This window comes from Arvicanthis niloticus, chromosome 2 (genome assembly GCF_011762505.2).
Source record: "Arvicanthis niloticus isolate mArvNil1 chromosome 2, mArvNil1.pat.X, whole genome shotgun sequence".
Taxonomy (NCBI): Eukaryota; Metazoa; Chordata; class Mammalia; order Rodentia; family Muridae; genus Arvicanthis; species Arvicanthis niloticus.
In genome coordinates this window covers 38,990,266-39,010,692 of record NC_047659.1, presented here as the reverse complement: position 1 = coordinate 39,010,692, position 20,427 = coordinate 38,990,266, and the positions used below count along the sequence as shown (strand labels likewise).

At 35.6% G+C, this 20,427-nt stretch overlaps 1 protein-coding gene and 1 long non-coding RNA gene across 3 annotated transcripts in view; one reads left to right on the top strand and one right to left on the bottom strand.

Moving 5' to 3' along the window:
• The window catches only part of LOC143441146 (uncharacterized), a 42,318-nt gene extending 39,656 nt beyond the window's left edge, over positions 1 to 2,662 (bottom strand). The window contains exon 1 of the long non-coding RNA XR_013108371.1: positions 2,532 to 2,662. This is a non-coding gene — a long non-coding RNA (uncharacterized LOC143441146). The remainder of the gene's footprint in view (positions 1 to 2,531) is intronic.
• Kcnh7 (potassium voltage-gated channel subfamily H member 7) overlaps positions 1 to 20,427 on the top strand; it is a 434,248-nt gene that overhangs the window by 253,007 nt on the left and 160,814 nt on the right. The window lies entirely within an intron of this gene.

Genomic DNA, 20,427 nt, shown 5'->3' with positions numbered 1-20,427 from the left:
CTCAAGGACTCTACTGGGAGATGCTGATCCTTCCACATTAAAACAAGGTGAATAAGCTATCTTTCATTTGGTAGCTGTCACTTAAATTATAAGTGGAAAAAAACTGTTACGTTCTGAAAGTGACCTTGTATTGGTGAATCAGCTCCATGATATTGTGAAGACAAAAACCACTCCCTCATCTCTAAGCCTCAGTGAAAGTCACAGGATTTCCATCAGAGCAAGCATTCTTCTGTGTTGCCATACCCATCCCACTTGTGGAGATCCAACTCAAAATATAGAATTAGAACAGAATATTTGCCAGGGCATTTAATTAACACTTTGAATTAGACAGGGTTCTCTAGGATAACAGAACTTATAGAATGAATACATGTGTGTATATATAATAAAATAAATATATCTAGTATCTTGATATATAGAATGTATGTATGTGTATGTGTGTGTATATGCAATTTATTAGAATGACTTACGGGCTACACTCCAGCAAATTTAGCTGGCTGTGAATAGAAATTAATTGCTCAGTCCACAAGGCTGGATGTCTCAGTTGGTCTTCAGTATATGCTGAAATCACAAAGTAGGTTCCAATGCCAAAAAAGGATTGGATGTTTTAGCAAGGTGACAGCAAGTAGGCAAAAAACAGAGCTTCCTTCTTCTGTCTTTTGTATAGGCTTCCTGCGGAAGGTGTGGCCTAGATTAAAGGTGTGTCTTCCCCTCTCATGACCCAGATCAATGTTGAATGTCTCCATCTCTACCTCAAAATCCAGACTAGAAGTGGATTCACCCACTTCAAACAAAGAAAAAATAATCTGCCACAGGTATATCCTTCATTTGTAAATTTTAGTTCATTCCAAATGTAGTCAATGTGACAATCAAGAATAGCCATCACAATCTTGAAGGGACCAGGAAGATCAAGTTAGGCAAGACAATCTATGGGAAGGAGGGTGCAGGAACTTATGTCTCTGGGGATATGTTACAAGCAGCCTCTTTTGGGAAGAAGCCTTCTTTCTCCTTCCCCATTAGAAATCTGAGCTCCTAGAAAGCATGGGACAGAAAAAGACAGTTCTACTTCCCAGGCTTAACTTTGGAGATAAGGATCAGCAGTCTTCACTGGGTGGCTAACACTCAGAATACCCGATCCTTTGTCTTGGGTCTTTGCTGAAGCAGATCAGACTCATTCTAAAGTCACTGTGGACTGTTTACATGCAAGCACTGCCCAACCTCCAGGGACATAAATACATGCCTAAGGAGCTGCCCGCCCCATCATCAAGCCCACTGCCCACTTCTGTAAAACAAAAGACCATCTCAGTCATCTAACTCTGCAATCATGTGCTAGCTGGATTATGTTAAACAAAGTTATAAGTATTATTAATCAGTTGTAAATTCTAATAAAAAATCAAATTAGGCTAAGTTGTTTTCATGCAAAAACCTAAAATGAAATAAATAAACCTGTTTTATAGCAAATGAATAGTTGATTTTCCTCACCATCTATAACTAAATATCACTACCTCATAGTAAACCATCAGCTACAATGAAATAAATAGATATATAAAAATAAAAAAATATGTGCAGAAAAAAGAGACATATACACACTATGCACTGTGGATGTTCAATATCAGTTAAATGCAAATTAATGGTTCTGTTTATGAATAAAATATTACAGAATTTTAAATTTTTCTAATTTTATAATTTTCTTATAAAGCTTTTGGTGTTTTAAAATCCAGTAATTAATATAAATATTTTTAAATTGCAAAAAAAAAAATTATCCCCTTTCTGTTTCTTTTATCCACATCTATCGGAACACTACAGATCAGGACAGGAATTGTTCCTGTTTGACATGAGATACTTTACAGAAACAAACATCCAGGGAAAATGCCCTTCAAACTTAGTTATTTCAAGAGTGACTCACAGAATAAGCAAATGCTAAGAGCCACCGACCAAAGCCTGTTAAACTTCTGCAACTCCTGAGTATTTTTAAATCATAAGAACTCGCTAGAAATAAACTCCTTAATTTGAACCTACAAGTCATAAAATGACATCAGTTTTATCTGCTGTATCTTCAACCTTAATGTTGAAAGGTAGTATTAAAATTATGTATTTTTAAATTCAATTATTTGTCATAGTTGACTAGCTTCATTGCCTTAAAGACACAAACACTGCTTATTTTGAACATTTCAGGCATTCTCTTATGCATAGAAGATCAAAGTCAAGGTTAGCATGTCCTCTATTACTCTGTCCCCTTTAGAGTTCTAGTTCCTGGTTCCTTAACATGCTAAGTAAGTACCCAGCAGCCCCAGTCTGTTGAAGCAAACTCTTTCCCATAAAAATCAGAGCCTCCTTTTCTTAATTTTCCCTTAGGCTAATGCTTTGGCTTAAATCACCAAAGGCTATTTTCAACACAGATCTGCCTAAGACCAAAGCCTCATATTCACATACCAAAAAAATCTCAAACACCAGAGAAAAAATGAACTTCCAAGCATAGAACAAACTTGCCTCTCTGGTTCATAAATTTTGTAGCTGTGCAATTTGGGACATACCTCATTGAATTCTGGCAACGTGGACTGGCTACTTGCCACATGAAGCTTATTCCTATAGTTAGAACCCTCACTACTTCAGTTCGCTCCCAAAGAAAGACAGCTTTATCACAGACAAATACATTGTTAAGTCTGTCTATCAGAAAATAAACATTTTAGAAATCATTAACTTACGTCCACACTGGGTGTCACATGGTAAAACTGAGAACAAGTTCTAACCTCTTTAGTTAACTATTAACTAATAAATGCCTGTGATACAACGATACATAGTAAGGTTATAAAATTTAGAACTCCATTTATTTTTGCTCACAAACATAATTTACACTCACCTTGTTGCAAACCTGCTGACTGTTCACAAACACACCTAGCTCATAATATAGTCCATGTACACGCAATTTTGTGAGCAACTGTCTTCAGCTCCTCTTGTCATGTTCTACAGTCATGTTGTATCCTCATTGTTTTTACATTTTTATTTCTTTTATTTAATGTGTGACTGTGTGCAAGGAGAGTTGCACACCACAACTCATACATAAAGGTCGAATGACAAATCTTCAAGTTCCGTCTTCCCTTCTAAATGTGGATCCTGAAGACCAAACTCCAGTCAATAGGATTAATGGCAAGCATCTTTACTCAGTAAGCCATCTTGCCAGCCCTGTAGCTTCCATTTTAAAGCAATGAACACTTTCAATATTAAGGAATCCCAAGAAGCAGAAAGATACCTCTGAGATAATACTGGACAATAGTTATGCACACTTTGATTGCATAGTTAGAAAGAATAAGAGAGACAGGCCTTAGTTTTTATCATTTTCTAACTTTCTAAAATGAAGTAACTTTTCAAGTGTTATCACTATGATCATGAGTGAGTATTTAAAGCACCTTAAGGGCTTTCTATCACAGTTTGTACTGCCTGCATCATTATTTTGCTGCTATTGATCACAACTAACTCCTACAATGTGTCTCCATACCATTTCATGATGCTTTGATAAGAGCCTAATAACTGAGAATGCATTTTGCAAGTTTTGTTATTTTCATCTCTGGATTCAGTTTCTGTTAACCATGAGTTAGGAGTCTGATAAATTCTACAATGCTATTCTCCAATGACCCTTAATGCCCAAAAATTTCATGCTTTTGCTCCTATCCCTCATCTATTTATTCATTCAGGCTTGTATAAGTCTTTCAAGAAGAGGCAATTTTGGTTTCCAATTTATGTTCTTCATTCTGGTTTCCCTGTCTCTTCCTACAGTTAAATCAAAGCAGCAAAAACTCATTCTTGTTGGAGAAAGTAAACAGGTCCAGTGACACTATATAGCACAGTGGCCTTTGCAAGCATATATATTTTGTTGGTACCTAAGATTTCATTTAGAGCAGGCCTCGGTTGGCCATACTGTGAAGAAAGGCAACTTAATATTTTAGAGAGCCACTTTCTTTTACTTTTTAAAAATTTTATTTATTTATTTATTTAATATATACAAGTTCTCTATCTGCATGTATACTAGCATGCCAGAAGATGGCATCAGATCGTATGAACCATCATATAGTTCCTGGGGATTGAATTCAGGACCTCTGGAGGAGCACACAGTGCTCTTAACCACTGAGTCATCTGTGCATCCCCAGCAGGTATAATTGAGAGTTCAATTGTTAGCCTACAGGCTAGTATTTCATTCATTCATTCATTCATTCATTCATTTTGTTAAATATACCAAAATAAAATATAATCAGATTTCAAAAAACCTATCACTTTAAGTTGGACAAGAAAAACCAACAGAAGAAAAGAGCCCAAGAGAAGACACAAGAATAGGTGACCCATTCATTCCCACACCCAAATATTCCATAAAAACACTAAATTAAAAGCCATACTATATCCATGGAGAACCTGGGGCAGACATGGGCAGGCCCTGTGCAGGCTGCCTCAGTCTCTGTGAGTTCATAAGCACTTTGCTCATGCTGATTTAGAGGGCCTTGTTTTCTTAGTGTTCTTATCCCCTCTGGCTCTCATGCTATTTCTTCTTCCTTTTCCACAGGGTTTTCAGAGGTCTATGGAAAGGTATTTGATGGAGACATTCAATTTATAGCTGAGTATTCCAAGGTTTCTTACTCTGTACATAATGTATGGCTATATATCTGTATATTTGTTCTCATCTGCTTCAGGAGGAAGCGTCTTTGATATGGCTGAATGAGGCACTGACCTAGAGTACTAAATACTCGTTAGGAGTCATTGTATTCTGTTAAGACCAGTAGTATTTACCCCAGGTCTCTGGGATATTTGGTCTCTGATTCTTGGGTATGGTTTTCATATCATGAAATGGGACTTCAATCCAATCAAAACTTGGTTGGTTTCTCTTACAAGCTTTGTGCTACCATTTCCTTAGCATTTCTTGAATTCAGGGCAGTTTGTAGATCAAAGGGCCTGTGTTTGACTTGGTGTTCATGTTTCTCTTGTGAGAGCATGCATGGTATCTTCCAATATCGAAAATGATGAAACACAGGAATGGAGGCTCTATGTAGACACCAGCCCAACCTCCACGTGTTCAATGAATTGTGCAGGTGTTTTTTTCAACCACGGGCCCTTGCTATCAGTTTGTAGAGAACAACCTACAGTCTTGGGAACAGTCTCAGCTGTTTGGGGATTCCCATGGAATCCCTTTGGCCAACAACTCAATTATATGTAACCCAAATCAGGTACTGTAAACATTGTGACAAAAGATGTCCAGGTGGAGCTCTGTCTTCTGCATTGTTTGGCAATTACACTTAGGTCACATTCATATATCTATATATTTTAGGATGTTTCTACTGTATTAGATTTCCATACTACCCTTAAATGTTCCTTGATTTTAACTGTCTTTTCTTGTATTCCTTTCTACAACCATCTTTCCCACTTGGTCTTTCCATTCCAGCACGCCCTGCCTATTCATTCATAATAACTATTCTGTTTCCCTTTCCTAAATAACTAGACGTCTCTGTTACCCCTAGTCCTTTATATATACCATCTGTGGTTCCCTTAACTGTAGCTTAGTTATCACCTTAACAGTTAATAAAAACATATAATCATAACATACAAGTGAATACATATCAAAATTGTGTTTCTGGGAGTGAGATACCTAAGAATTTTTTTTCTATTTTCATCCATTTGCCTGAAAATTTCATGTCATTTTTTTAGCTATAGAGTAATGCCCTCTTTTGTAAATGTACCACATTTTCTTTATCCATTCTCCTGTTGAGGGACATCTAACTTGCTTGAGATTTCTGGCTGCTTCTTTGGCAACAGTGGTTTGTTGTCTCTTGCAATTCTTAATAAGTTATTAAACAACTTGAATTCCAAAATTTGTATGTCATTAATTGAGAGAAAGCTTTTGAAATATTCTATTTAGTGCCATAGTTCATTTCTGGCTAATGGTGGAAGCTGAGTTTAGGGAATTTTTCTTCTGTTTCTACTAACACTTGAGTACTTCCTCATGAGGGGTACCATATTGCTCAGGCACAATGCTAACTCTTGTTATGTGAAGGAAAGGAAATGGAAAGATCTTGAATGTGCTCTCCTTCTAAAGGGAAGGGTCAAGATCATTTAACATTTACCATTTAAAATCCTCTGCAAATGATAATATAACGTCTGGAGGTAGAATGTGATGTCCTTTTTGTGCACTGAACATACTTTTAAATAGCTGCTTTCCACAGTACACAAATTTGATTTTGCTTCTGATTTAGGAAGTTCATTTAATATGTCTTTATGCAGTGTTACTTCCAGCTTTTGAGGACATTTTAGAAACACGACTACATTCTTTAGATTGAATAGACTTTCAAAAAATAGTTTACTGACATTGCACACACCTATCCACAGACACTTTCAGAACTTCAGAACTGCAGAACTGCAATTTAAGAGCTTTAAAATACAAACAACAAATTAATTCACTAAGCTTTTCTTCATGGAATTTACTATTGGCCTGGTAGTTGTTACTATCCCTCAATAAGGGTAAGGATACAGGCTCACCTTACTCATTTTTTGATATTTTTCTCAGTGTCCTGTACATATGAAGCTCTAGTAGAACATTTTAATGCCTGTTTGTTACATGAGTACCTGAACTATTTTAACTTCACTTAATTGCCTGTATTACCTTGCTTCCTGTTATGGCTGCAATTCTATAAAGGGCACTTTATTGATGGTCTGAGTACGTCTAAATACATCTCGATTAACAGCAGAAATTTAAATTTTAATCAATGCTGTTTCACTTTGGAGCACGTAGAGATAAAGGTCACAGAACAAGGGTTTGCTATATGTTAATCTTTACCTATATAATGAATTGAGCCATTAATATTTAACTCGTGCTTCCTACAGTGCATGAAACATGTACTGGATATAGAGAAATGAATATTTTAAAATATTTCAGATAAGATTTTTGCCTTCAGGAAGTTTTACTCAAGTTGCCTGGTGCTTCTTACCAAAAATTGTTTTATTGTTACTAAGTATTTAATATTCTTGTAGAGAAATTACATACTGATCATGCTTACATTGAGCTTAGTGAACACCGTGTCTTAAGCTCATGAATGATGAATATATGTTATATTATCCTATTGCCACAGAAAATTTCAGAAGCCACAATGTGAGTGTCATTGCATTTCAGCACTGTCAGCACATCTGTAAGTCACAAAGAGTGACAAGACTCTTATCCTGATCTTAAGACAAAGAAGATCTATGATCAGTCCCCCAGATAACCCCCTGCCCTTAGAGCCAAAAACTAATAAATAAACACACACACACACATACATACATTCACACACACACACACACACACACACACACACACACTTACAAATCTTTCCTCTCATCACCCCTCCCCTTCTCCTCAGAGAAGCTTGAATACCACCCCACCCTGGAACATCTATTCCCAGCAGGACTAAGCTCTTCTCTCCCACTGAGGCCTAACAAGGCAGTCCAGGTACTCTTTACCCCAACTGCATGCCTGTACCCCAAGATCACCAACAATCTAAACAGCTTTGACAGAAACAAAGACTCTCAGAAATAAGTCACATTTCTCTTAGTATATAATAATCAATAGTATGGGAAAGTGTCTGAAGTAACCAAGCTCACATATCTGTCATGGGACTTTTAATATAAAAATGTGTTTTGTGCATAGAGTAGATGAAAACTTTTAACAGACTATAACAGGTTTGCATTTTCCAAAGATAACTTTTGCACTGTCTCTCCTCATATTTCATCTCATACCACTGATCCATCAAGAAGGGGAGTCTGTTTCTCTGCATCCTTTAATATGGGTGGACCCATTAGTCCCTTTGATTGAAAGAGCCAATATTCTAGGTTGAGAAACTAGCAATACAATAGATGCAAGTAGTCAAGGAACAAGCAAGACAATAAACACAAATAGTCAAAGAAAAAGCAAGGCAACATGTAATTAAAATAATATAAAAGCAGAAAGAAAGAAAGAAAGAAAGAAAGAAAGAAAGAAAGAAAGAAAGAAAGAAAGAAAGAAAGAAAATAAAGAAAACACACATTAAACATAAAAGAAAAACAAAACACTGACTGCTCTTCCAGAGGTCTTGAGTTCAATTCCCAGCAAACACATGGTGGCCCACAACCATCTGTAATGGGATCAGACGTGCTTTTCTGGTGTGTCTGAAGACAGCAACAGTTGTACTCAAAGATTATTTAATTAATTAATTAATCTTTAAAAAAAAAAAAGAGCCAATGTTGTCCCAAATCTTGCCTTAGTAGTTTATTTGTCCAGGTGATTCTTTCTTCTGCCTCCTGAAGTACAACTGCCTGTAACAATACATGATTTTGGATCCCTAAGTGTTAGGGTGTTATAACTGTGCTATAATACATATTGAAAGTGACCATTAACCTAGAGCCTTACTTTTCCTGATGCAACTGTTCTGTGTTTCTTCTCCCTGTAAATGCAACAACTGTGACTGAAAACAACTTGGTTTTTTTTTCAGCAAAATCTTTCTGGTGTGTCATCATATTGATGTTGTAAGTTTTTCAAGTTGCACACTAAGTTTAAAGTATCTTTCATATGTATTTATTACTTCCTCTGAAAATAATTCCTGGAAAATCATTGACTGTATACAAAAAAATTTGGTTTTATTTGATTATTTGTGTGTTGATTTAGAACTTCATCTTTGTTATTTTTAAATGGAATGTTTGGGGTTGGGTTTTTTTTTTTTAAGCCAAAATGTTCTATACAACCTAGGCTGGCTTCAAACTCTGATGTTCATCCTCAGCCACCAGAGCACTGTTACTATGAGCATGTGCCACAATTCCTACTAACAGCAATGGATTTTGAACACTGTCATATGAATTTTTGAACATAAATTCTCTTACATTTTAAATATTGTCTCCAGTAAGTTACAGCCAGGTGTTTGCAATTGATTGATTGATTGATTGATTGATTTCCCAGGGGTTAGGCAGAGATCCTCCCCCCCCCAAAGATTTTGCTATAATTATAAAAGTAATACATATAAGTTACTGTTCTTTATTTCTATAGTCTGTGGACAGAGAAAAGAATCCTCTGAATAATTATTTCTCAAAGCAAGTGTTAGGTATGTGTAATGTCATCTCCCTATGAACTCATGTATAGAATGAAGACAATAAAATAGAGTCTTGACTGGTAATCATGCAGAGTGATTTCTACTAAGCATTTTAAAGAGAGAATACAAGTCAATAAATATTTCTCAAATGATAGCTTCAATTAAAATATGATAGAAAGTACTTATCTTTCCATATTCTATTTTATATAATAATTACATACATTTATAGGTATATAATACATATATCTTTAATAAAAATTATCAAAAATGCTTTAGTTTCAAGCCAAGTTTTAAAACTTTTGCTATTCCATATGGACATGGTACAGATATAAATATATATAAAGACAAAGGTATATCTGATTTCTAATAATTGCACCATATAGTATAATACATGTGAAAATAAAGTTCTATTTGTTTTTGTGTATGTATGAAAGTATATGCGTGTATGTGGTGGGAGTCTTTGTGAGAGTGTTTATATGTTTTTAAAGACACAATTCAAGATATTCTGCAGAACTTTTTTATAATTTAATCTATTATATGAAACTACAATAATCACCCTTATTTGAAAATTATGACTAGAATCCCACAGAGAGGAAAAATAACCTGCTTAAAATATAAATAAAAATTTTACTCAAATACATCAGAATATTTGTATCTATTACCATTTGGTAAATAATCTCTTGATACTAAATTATTTTAAATAATATGAAACTGCTAATAAGATGGCTCGTTTTCATGCCAGTAGAAAACACAGATGAAAATAATTTTAGAAAACTCAGTGAACTTCAAAAAAATCAAATAATAGTTTCATAGCATTATCAAAATAAGGCCTTTTCAACAGTGCATTATTCATGAGATCATACATAGTTCTAATCACAAAATGCTAAATTTTAAATATATTTGTTTATCTGTAGACCAACTTTATGTAGAGAATATTGCATTGTACTTGCTAAGAAACCCTATGACACTAAGCGCTGTGGCCCACAGACATTGGGTTATGGCTAAGAATCAAGATCTGGGAAAGCGGGAGTGTCATGGAGATGGATTCACCCCCAGGGTCTCCTGTGGGGATGCAACTCGGCAAATTATTTAAGATTTCTGACCCCCAGAACTGCAACTTAATAAATTTATAGTGCTTGAACATGCTAAATTGTGGTAATTTGTTTTATCAGCAGCAGTAAGCATTTTCTCCCCTGTGTGCTGTACTGTGCTCAAGAATTCCATAGCTCACTTCTCTGTACTGGAGCTGGTAAAAAAGAAAGTGATGAGCTGTAAATATTTTTGTGAATCTACTTAACACTGTAATTATGTTTCTTCTTTTTATTTCCGTCTTCATTCTCCCTTGCTTTGCTATGTGATTGCACATCAGCTTTCATTTCAATTGTCTCCAACCAAAATGACACAATGCCTGGCGAACATCACATAGATTCCTTTGTAAATTAGTTACTCTTCTCTTGCTGTGATTAAGTAACATGACCAAGACAACTTGTGGGGGCGGGGGAAGAGTGTGTTTTGTATTTAAAGGGTTGGAATCCATGATGGTAGGGATAGCAGGTGGCAGTCATGGTGACTGGAGCTGGAAACTGACATCTCCCATCTCAATCCACCATTAAAACAGAGAAAGATAGCTAACAGGGAAGAGAATATGGCTTTTGAAAGTTCAAAACTTCACCTCACTGACACATTCTTCCAGGAAAGCCGTACCTCCACAGTCTCCTTAAACAGTGCCAACAACCCAGGACCACAAATTCAAATGCCTGAGACTTATGTAGGACATTTCATGCAAAAAAAAAAAAAAAAAAAAAAAAAAATGCTTTGGTTATTTTCTGAGATAATGAAATATATATATATATATATATATATATATATATATATATATATATTAGTAAATCAAAACTTAAACAGCTGGTTACTTGAAGCTCGGATTCCCAAGGTATGAGTGAGCAGTTTCCTTAAATACCATAAGAAAGTACAGCACAAGCAGGCCAGCATGATGACTCAGTGGATAAAGCCACTTACTACCAAACCTGATGACTGGAGTTCCAGCTCTCAGTCCCATGTAGTGGAAAGAGAGAACTAGAAGTTGTCCTGGGACGTCCACATACATGCTATGACACATGCACACACACACACACAAATAAATAAAAATGAATTTTAAAGCAAGTCAAAATGGTCAGGACTAAAATTTCACCTTTATTACTCAAAGGTGAAGGGCTAGGATGGAGTTGATAGCTTATATTTTTGGAAGGGGTTTGATGCTTCAGACTAAAACTCAGAAGAGAATCTTAGAGTAATACATAGAAGAAATGCCAAGCTCTTTGCTCTGACAGAGTCTTCTGGAAAAGTAGAGTCAGATACATCCAACATGTTGTCCTGGTTTTAGCAGGCACATAACTCTCATATTCTCCCTAGGGGATAAAGGAAAGAAAGAAGAGAGATCAGAAGTATTGTTCTAACTTCTAGATGTGTATAGAGATCACAAAAAAAGAAAGCAAAAGCATCTCTCACTAACTAGATTCTGAAATTGTTCCCAACACACCTCCTCTGTGGTCATTTCAATTTTAATTTTTGTTATTTAACTTATGATATTAAGGACAGTTTTTTAAAATTTACTTTATAATAAAATATAACCTTGTCTTTTACTCATATACATTTTGGCAGCAGATATAATTCCTCATGTTATTATGTGAGATAACTTTTTTCCTCCCTGGACCATTTCCTTCTAGTTGGTTTCTCGTATCCTCCCAGAGGTGCTCAGAATATCATTTTTGCTTTTGGACTTCTGAACAGTACTATGCTAAGTCATTGTCTAACGGGAGCAATGAAAATGTCCCATGTAGCTTTTTAATGAATCATAACTGCTGGATAAGTCTCATCCATCATCTTGCAAATATCATCGGGATTAATGCTTCCTGAAGTGTCCTCGGCCCACACTGAAGCTACCTCTATCAATCACTGTAACTCAATCTGCCTGCAGTGTATTCCCCAAAGTTCAAATTCTATGTGCAAGCAAAATATAATTTTACTTTGCAGCTGTCTGTCCCTTAAAACATTTTTTCTTTTTTTAATGTGTATATGAGTGTTTGAGTGTGTGTGTGTGTGTGTGTGTGTGTGTGTGTGTGTGTGTGTGTGACTTGAACATGGAGATCCAAGGCTAATATCAGAAATCTTCCTGGATTGCTTTTCCACCTTATTTAAGTCAAGTTCTTTCCCAACAGGAATAGTCTCATTAACCCCCTTGCTCTAGATATTCCTGTCTTTCCAACCAAGGCTGGATTTACAGGTGGGTAAATATACCCACGTAGCCTTTTTGGGGATGCAGATACCAGTCTTATTTGATGACAAGCATCTGATGTTCTGACTCGTCTGCCCAGCACCTCACTTGAACTTTGTAAGAATTTCAGAAGAAACAAATTCCTGGAGGAATTTTACTTGTTATTAGTTTCTGTTGCTTAGTGGTAGAGTTCTGTGCATCACCAGCTTCAAAAATGCCTACTTGCGCGCTCAGAGATTTGGTGGTCTGAAGTCTAGAAGTAATGTTCTTGATTCCCTGCTTGGCGTTCCATAAGGTATGAAAACCACATGTCACTGTAGAACGGCAAGTTCCCAGCTGGGTTCGTGTGCTTTTACAAGTGTACTGGTTAACTGTAGGATCATCTCCTATGGTGGTAAGCTGGAGTCTCCAACTGTCTTTCCGACTGCTTATTAAGTACCACATTTAGCTTTTGGAACTTCCATTTTCATTCAGAAGTTCTCACACTGCTGTCTGATTTCTCCCAAACCAGTAAGTATACTAGCCATTGAGAAATGTCTGCTTTTAAAAGTTTCAATTAGGTTATATTTTTAAAATAAGGTCCCTTTAGTGACCTTGCTACTGTTTGCTTATTGCTTGTTTTCAGAAAAGGTTATCCTAAGTAGCCCAGAATATCCTTGAACTCCATATATTTCTGCTTCAGCCTCCCAAATGTTTGGATAACAGGTGTTAACCACCACACCTACTTGGGAATCTCTTTCGCTTCAAGTCAACTCCACCATAGAACTGAAAATAAACATAGATATCTTAATTCTACCATAGTCACAGTTTTGATATTATGCTGTGTGTGAATATCGTGAACTGAAGAAATTAAGGGCACTGTAGAATTCTACCTGAAAAAATACTCTGGATTTCTAATAATAGGAAGACCTGCTTATACCAATTATTTTCCATTACTTCTAAGTCAGTCCTTAATCTTTCAAAACACTATGTTCACTGAATTATGATAGAACTTTTAGAACTTTCTAAAACACCTTAGAAGAATTTACTAATTTATTAAAAGTCTAAATAAATTAGGAAAATAAGTTGGGAACTAAGAGTCAGGCAGATATGGGCAAGTGTCTGGTTTCTATTTCAAATGACAAGTGACCTCTGGCAGATTAGCAAAGTTGATAGTGAGCCTTTTCAGTCAGCTTCCTCTGTAAAATAGCAGCTGTAATTCCTTCCCTTGGAAGACCAGACACACTAATAGCAACTGCTGTCAAAGTCCTCTGTTCTGCTTTCTTTTCCTTTTTATTTTTTTTGGTTCTATTTGCATTTTATTTAAATGCAAACACTCCTAATACAAAAAACTCAGAATTTATCTTATAGAAAATAATAATAATATTATTACACTTATTCACCCACACTTTGTTCTCAAAGGTCTTCAGTGGCTTCACAATTTATTTTTGTTGCCAGCCACTTGCTTGGCAAAGAGCTGCTGGTCTGAGCTGTTGTTCTCTCAAGTGCTTATTATAGAACTCACATGGGCCAGCACATTGATCAATAGAATAGTAAATTACAGACTTAGGCCACTCACACCAAACTCGGTGCACTTTAAAAATTGATTATGGGAAGATATTTATTTTTTTATTGTTCTGTGCAAGCAATTAATGTGATCTACTTTCCTGTTTCATGGTTTTAAGACTCTTCCACGGCTAATACAATGTTTTTAGCTGACTTTCTCTTGATACCGAGTACAACTTCAGTGACCCAAATTTGTTCACTCCCTGTTTTGTTTTAATTATTTCAAATCCTTATCATTTGAATTAAAGACTTAGAAAATATTCCAGGTTTCTTAAATTATTTTTGGCTTCTTAGTTCGCATTTACTTTAAACTCTTATGTGTTTCTTTACCAGCTCTGGGGTTTTTTTCACTTGTGGAAATGTGTGCTTTTTGTTGGTTTGGCTAGCTTTTTCTTTGTTCACGTGTATTAGTGTTGCCACTCAATCATGCAAGATTTATGGTCAACTTATTTTCTTGGAAATACATTCTAAGGCTTTTAAAAATAGTTCAGGATTTCCCAACAGGGACGATAATGGGCACTTTCTGAATAATTTAGATCAAGTCAGTTTTGAAGTTTTCTTCCTTTCTTTTTTGTTACTGAATGCTGCTGTTCTGATGGACGTTCTCAGAGTTCCTCTCACTTTCATTAGAATGTTGAATACGCTCATGGAAAATCGCTGCCTGCTAATTTGCTATTTGTCTGAACACTGCTCTGAACTAAAACTTCATCTTGAAGTTCTAAGGCAGTTTTAATCTTAGAAAGTCATTTATCAAACCTAAAAGACTGATAACCAACATCTATCTGACTCAGGTCTCTACAAATTCTTCAGGAATAGAATTGGAGATGCATCAGTATTATCAAGCCTAACTTTGCTTGCTAGTGAGTTTTGCATTTAATAACACCCATCTAAGTGATTCTCATTACCATAGTATGTTTCTCTGTATTTATTTTTTCAGATATGTTATACTTGCCTATCATTTTATTTATTTTATTTGTCTGGTAATATTTTTATCCTGGGTTAAATCAAGATTTAAACATTAAAATTGGGACTTTAAGGAGCATTCAGGAAAAGTTAATTTCTAACTGTATTGATAAGTTCAAGGGAAGCAAAGGATAACTCAAGGAGAACACTAGAAACCATGAACAGAGGGAATAATTGTTAGTAGGACGGAAACACAGCTGTATGCCAAGCACCATACAAACCGTGAACTTTTGTGAAAGATATAGGTAGCTCATGGCAATGCCATGGAGCTGAAATCTGGGAAATGAGCAACATAACATCATTTTCTTCCCCCTCCCTCCAGTTTCTTTCTTTAAACCACCACTACCTATTAAGCAAAAGAAACTAGTGGAGCAAATCTGTGAAGTATGTTGTGCCCATTATCAGCAGGAAGAATGTAAAGAAAGCCTGGAAGGACAAACTGATGACATAAAGCAAAACTACATTAGCATTTCATCTCGATTTCTCCTTTAAGGTTGCTGCTTGAGAACAGCTTATGCCACAAATCAACTAATTTTCCCAAAGCCGAGCTCCATAGAAACAATCAACATTACCGTAGTTTGCCATGCATTCCATACCATCATGACTTTTTAAATTTGTTTGGAAATAGTCTTGAATTAAGTTACAATTTGATTTCACCTGACCTAGAAGCCTTGCACAAAACTCACAGGATGAAATTCATGTATACATTCCCCAGTTCCAAGAATAAGTAGAATAAAAAAAAAAAAAAAAAGATAGCAATGAGCATGATGTGGCAGTACATGCCTATGATCCAAGCACTCATACCAATAATGCAGGAAGATCGCCAAGTTCAATGCCAGTCTGAGCTGTATATCAAGGCTCTGCCCCAAAAGTAAATAGAAGAGGAAGAAAGAAGAGGGAAGGGGAGAAAAAGAGAGGAAAGAAAAGGAAAGGAGAGAAGAGAATATTAATAAAGTCAAATCCAGTCAAAATTTGAATATGAATATGATCAAAATACATTATATCACATTATCAAAGACAATTTTAAAAAAAAACAATAGTTAGAATTACTTGCCAAGACAGGCATGGTGGTGCATGCCTCTAAATCCAGCACTTAGGAGGCAGAGGTAGGCAACTCTCTGAATTTGTAACTAGCATGTCCAATCCAACCAGGGAGATATACTCTGTCTCAATCAATCAATCAATCAATCAATCAATGAAATTTTTAAAAAGCATGTTATCTGAAATTCTGGAAAAAAAAACTTCTAGTTTCTTTCTAATGATGTCATTAAATGACTAAATTCTATCAGCTTCCTTGTTTTTATCAACACTGATACTATAGTATTATGTGTGTTCTTTGTTTCTAACATTTTACAATGACAGTAAGAGAAGGGGATGTGGGAAATGAATCCCTTTTCATCCTAACACTTTAGTCTCCCTCTTTGCTTCACTTTCATAGTATCGATTACAGTCTCATCAGTGCATTCATTCAAACAATTTTTTCAGGTTTTTACAATTTGAGATATAATAAAAGTCTCCAATGACATCAAAACAGCTTACCTAAAAGCCTAAAATCTCTACCAAAAGACTTCTTTTTATAGAGTTTTAGTTCCACAAAGTTCTTACTAAATGAGTAAGATTAAGTAAAGAAACACACATTGACACACTCACTAATCAGCATCAGGGGCATCAGGCAAAAGAAGCCATTGTTGCTCAGATGAATGTTATTGCTTAGACTAGTCAAAAGCTTAAACTTCAGATGATGTGGTTTACTCTAAATCTTATATTCACATATTTCTTGTCATGAATAAACAGCAGAGATACATGGAAATTACTTACCAGCAACAACAATGAAAAATAAAACCAAAATAACAACAACAAAAACAAAACACAAAAGACAAAAACAAAACTCTTCCCAGTAGCTGAGATATATTTTCTTATCTGAACACAAGGCATTCTATGTCTTTTGAAGTCAGCAAGTATCCAAGCAGTCTTGGATGAATGCACAGACTGGTAAATTTGTAGAGAGGCAAAGACTCAGGATATGTTGAGAAATACCATCAAGGTCTAAAAGTGCAACTATGAAGCAGGATAGTAAATTTGACGTGTAAACAATCATAAGTTCATAGAAGCAATATGCATACTACAAAAACCTTATCTCTCATTGCTAATACTATCAGTCCTATCTGTTAATGTTTTGCTAGCATGAGAACACACGATATTCTTTGATGTTTCTTTTTTGATATTAGCATACATTTTCATTGTACAAAGGTGATATTATAATCTTTTTATAGATGCTGACTAATTCAATTATCACACTATCACCCCATGAATTTGTCTGTAATAGAGTTTTCATCTATAAATGAGGATAAATTTCCAGAGAACTTAAGTAATTTATCCTAAAATTAAACAATGACAAGTGTCAGATCCAGAAGTTAACACCTGGAGAACTGGCACAGAGACTTTAGCCTGTCACCTACACTAGAGATGTACACTGTCACTCAGAAAAACATATTACATTATACTCAGCCTGTACCCCTATACCGTCTCTACAGTCTGTGAGCAACTGAACCATAGCAGTTACTCTCACATCAATTTAAGACATAGCAGGCTGTGTAATATATCCAGAAATATGTTAGCCATGAAACAGCATTGAATGCTGCAGTTCCTTTCTTTTGTTGCCTTTGTAAAACATATCCCAAGCAAGATGAAGCATTGCAAATAAATCCCAGGCATCAGTCATCTGCTGCAGGCACATGCTTCACACATCCTTAGGGAACAGACAACATCTGTAGCAGCCACATGTCCCAAGGCCTGGTGTCAAAGCCCGAGGGGGATAGGGTGCTTCCCAACAAGGTTGGTCATGCAGAATACCCATAATAGAAACAAACTCTATAATCCTGATTTCCAAAAATGTGTTTATGTTCCTGCTACTATTCTGCAAAAACAGTGTTGGCACAATAAAAGAAAGTTTAAATTCTACCTCACTATGCTTAAGCAGGATAGGGAATTTTATTAGTTTATTTGAAAACATAAGAGGGCCAAGGTACAAAATAAAATAATTATTAAAACATTAATTTTACTTCTTTCTAATTTTATTAAAATTTGTTCCTAACATACCTAAGTGGCTTAATGATACTCTAAGTATGGTCTTTACCCATTGCTTGGAGTTTGCAGGTGAGGCCTGAGTTTGTCTGTAAAGTGTTTGTCATTTTATTGTAAGGAGTAATGAAGATCATTCTAAAGACATATGCTGAAACTGAACTGTTGGAGAAATATGGAGCTCTGAATGACTTAGGCCACACCCCAGTTTGAGGCAAGCACACTAGCCTTGAACCTATTCTAGCCCTAAATCCATGTTTCTGGTCATGTTTATAGAACTTCCAATTTGTAAGAGAGTACTTATTACACTGTCAGTACCTAGCACATAAGTCCTTGCTAAATTTGACAAATATATAGTTACTCATTCCAAGACATGCCAATATTATTTTGTAACTTTGGTCCCTCTGCAAGCACAAAAGAGCAAAATGCAAATGCAAAACAACAAAACAAAACAAAAACAAAAACAAAAAAACAACCTAAAAAACAATACCTCCTTTCAATAAGGACAGAAACTCAATGGACAGAATTTGCCACACATACGAACATATATAAGATCGGTTTGCAATCATATAAACAGTGGATACATGGTCCCTGGATCTTTCATTGTGTTCTGTCCTTGATATCCTGTACACATACCATAATGTGCACATTTGCTTATATTCTCAGTCAGTTCAGTGTTAATGCCACTTGGTTGAACAAATGACAGTTTGGTGAGATGAGCCTGGTTTAGGTATTTGAGGAATGGTCAGAGGAATGTTCTTTATGGAAAACCTTTTCTGTTAAGTAGCCAAATATTTACTTCAGTAGAAAAATAAAAGTGCACAATTTTTTTAAAGCCATCACAAACATGCCCCAAATTTTCTAACCATAAATATAGGCTTGGTCTTGCAGAAGAATGAATATAGCATTGAACATCAGTTCCAGTTTATGCTCACGTTCATCTACTATACTTGTTCAGTGTATCAAACCTCCAAATGAATGAGGTCAGAACACCCAGTAATGTTAATAGTTCACCTTTAAAGATACTCTTGACTATCAATAGGACAAAATGTATGTTTTCTTTTAATTTCAAACATCAAGTAATTTATCTGCAACTGATCACTAATAGAAACTGAATTTTTTCAAGAATCAAATTTGCAAGTTGATTATTAAAGAGAACAGCTGAACTTAACATCTGAACATAAATCTTGCTGGAAAATATTTTACCAGCTAGAAGTGAGATCCAACAAATCAATCTTTAAAATTGTAAGTTTTCATATACTCAGTGCCAAAAATGAGGGGGAAATGACTCTTGATCAAACACAATGAAAAATTTTTTTTTTACTTATAGCTCATGAAATTTCTACATTTATGGTTAGAAGATTTGGGGCATGTTTGTGATGGCTTTTTAAAAAAAATGTATGCTTTTATTTTTCTACTGAAGTAAATATTTTGTTATTTAACTAAAAATGCTTTCCACAAAGAACATTCCTCTGTCCATCCCTCAAACTGCCATATATATATATATATATATATATAAATATATATATATATATATATATATATGTAATGATATTTCTGATGTATAACACTATTGGATTCTGGAATTAGTGCTTTCACGTGTTAAAACTTGATTCCTTCATGAGGTACAAATTGGGTCTAGGATGTAAAAAGCTATATTATATTTTACTTAGCAATTACCTTAAAACATGCTTATGATAAATTAATGGACACTATATACATGATGTAATGTGACAGTGTGATTTAATTGGATCACTGAGATCTTAGACAAGAATCATTACCAAGCAAAATGTATAAAACCACTGCACAGCATTTAGCGTCTTCCATTCTTTCCTGGCCCAATGTTTTGTTCCCTATAGATTCTTCCATAAGCAGCACCAAAGTGACCTATTATATATACTTCTTTTTCTGTCAAGAGCTCTATGTGGGAAAGAGAGCATTAAACCATTTAATAATTTCCAATGATATTGACAATAGCTAGAGTTTAACCACAAATTAATCCAAAACAGAATTTGAAGGCTAGGGATGTAGTTCAAGCACAGAGTCGTTGACCAGTATTTGTGAGGCACAGAGATAGAGCCACAACATTTCATACAACAGGGAAAGAAGGAGTTAGAGGAGAGAGATGGAGAAGGAGAGAGAGAGGCAGGGGGAGAGGAGGGGAGGGGTAGGGAGGAAAGGGGAGGGAAGGGGAGAGGAGGGGAGGGGAGGGGAGGGGAGGGGAGAGGAGAGGAGAGGAGAGGAGAGGAGAGGAGAGGAGAGGAGAGGAGAGGAGAGGAGAGGAGAGGAGAGGAGAGGAGAGGAGAGGAGAGGAGAGGAGAGGAGAGGAGAGGAGAGGAGAAATGTTTTACTGTATACAGAATGTTTTCTAGTTTAGAATGTATCTACTATAGACAAGCATTGGTTACAGAAATCTCTTCCTAGAGTCATCTCCACATTTCAATCTTTGGAAGACAATTAGACAGAAGAAACTATGGACCAGTGACTCCCCCTAGG